The sequence below is a fragment of the Temnothorax curvispinosus genome, unplaced genomic scaffold (genome assembly GCF_003070985.1).
Source record: "Temnothorax curvispinosus isolate PA1 unplaced genomic scaffold, ASM307098v1 QBEX01017287.1, whole genome shotgun sequence".
Taxonomy (NCBI): domain Eukaryota; kingdom Metazoa; phylum Arthropoda; class Insecta; order Hymenoptera; family Formicidae; genus Temnothorax; species Temnothorax curvispinosus.
This window is the reverse complement of record NW_020227067.1, coordinates 393-2,420: the sequence shown is the minus strand read 5'-3', so window position 1 is coordinate 2,420 and position 2,028 is coordinate 393. Positions and strand designations below refer to the sequence as shown.

The following is a 2,028-nucleotide window of genomic DNA, read 5'->3' as shown; positions in this document are numbered from 1 at the left end:
AAAAAATTTTCTGTTTTGCAAAACATAATTTATCAGATCTCACGTCATATCGCTTTAACTAGTATAAAAACCAGTTATCAATACATATATGAAAAGACTGTGAAAGCTTAGGCTAAAATTGGTGCGTTATAGGAACAAATAATTTTAAATAATAATGATCGTGAACACACACAATTTTGTTAAATGGATTACGTAAAAAATATATTAAATAGATTGTATATACATAACAATAAATGATTAAAATAGTGCAAAGTACTTTTTATCTTCAATCGTGATATATGCAGGCTAAAAGCATCTCTAAGCGTATATATTGCATTCTTGCACCAATTCATATAACACTTAATCCTGAAAGATATTTGGGATGAAATTTACAATGACAAAATGTACGACAAATCAATTTATGTGATTTATCCAGGATTAAATGTTAAATCCTAATCTGACCCAGTCATTCCATTTTAAGACAACGAATCTGTGAAACGTAACATATGTAATAATTTATTGTGATAACTTGACTCTGCAATATATTTGACGTAATAATTGTCATAAATTCGTTACCTTAATTATGAAATTTTAATCATCACTCACCGACCGATGCACAACAGCGGAGTTATTCTGCAACGTCGCTACGATGATTCTGTAACAAAGAAATGTAGAATCCGAATTAAAGCAGGGTGCAAGAAAGAGAAACAGTCAATATTTCAAAAAATGATTACTATATAAACACTAAATTTTATATTATTGTTTATTAAGCAAATTTAATGAAATAATTTTGTAATTTCTTAAGAATACTCTATCCATTGAACATAAGCTTCTATAGAATTTCTAAAATAAAACTATTTTTCTCTAACTTTTATTTTCTGAATAACTATCCGGTTAAAAAGTAAATGACCCATCAGTGTAAGATATAATATGTGTATATGTATAAATAAATTATATTTACCGCTTGTTGCTCCGCCGGCGCCTGATGCCTCCTCCTAGGCCTCCACCTCCTCTCAGGCTGCTCGGGATGTCAGTTACTGTTTCCTCGATGCGAAGATACTCCTTCCTGCGTGAATATTTTCTGTAACATAAAAATAATCGAATCGACTAAATAATTGTCACGCACATCGAACATCTTATTCGTTATTACGATTAATGTTTTTCTAAATTACATCTTTGAAAAAAGTCTCTACGTTAGAATTAACTTGAATCAAATTTTTCGATTTATTTTTTTTACTAATTTATATTCCAAAACATGGTTTAATGTAGCAACTAAATAAAAACAAACGAAAAAAAGATTCTATATCTTTAGAAAAAATAAAAAATAACACTTACCAGAAGTGTTAAGTACGCCGATGCCCGATGCCTCTCCTAGGCCTCCACCTCCTCTCAGGCTGCTCGAGATGTCCATCGTGTTCCCTCGATGCGAAGCTGATGGTCCTTCCAGCGTGGATATTTTCTGTAACATAAAAATAATCGAATCGATTAAATAATTGTCACGCGCATCGAACATCTTATTCATTATTCAAATTAATGTTTTCTTAAATTACTTCTCCAAAAAAGATCTCTACGTTAGAATCAACTTGAATCAAATTTTTCAAATTATTCCTTTTTACTAATTTATATTTCGAAACACGGTATAATGTAGCAACTAAATAAGGATAAACGAAAAAAGGAATTCTATAATATTTTTAGAAAAAATGAAAAGTAACACTTACCAGAAGTGTTGGTACGTTGATGCCCGATGCCTATCCTAGGCCTCCTCCTCCTCCTCTCAGGCTGCTCGGAATGTCAGCTACGCAGCATTCCCTCGCTGCTCCGATGTCACGTTCAGGGTCGTTATTTTCTGAAATATTCAAATGAACGATTCGATTAAGTAAAGACAGAAGAGATAGAAAATTTTTGGACATGAGTAACATAGTACGTAAAAATCAATTACACTCACCACTTTCTTTCAGGCTGCTCTGGCCGCAAAATCCACCTCCACCTTCGGGTCAAATAGGAGTCTCGAGCCACATTGAGACTCGTGGCAATGCAGTGTGACTTCAT

General features: G+C 32.7%; 1 long non-coding RNA gene across 1 annotated transcript; it reads right to left on the bottom strand.

Annotated features, from left to right (window-relative positions):
- Positions 1-385: 385 nt before the first annotated feature.
- LOC112467410 lies at positions 386-1,777 on the bottom strand. The gene is made up of 4 exons (XR_003042248.1): positions 1,698-1,777; positions 1,315-1,438; positions 941-1,060; positions 386-634 (listed from the first exon to the last, which is right to left on the bottom strand). It is a non-coding gene; the product is annotated as an uncharacterized LOC112467410 (long non-coding RNA).
- Between the last annotated feature and the right edge of the window lie 251 nt (positions 1,778-2,028).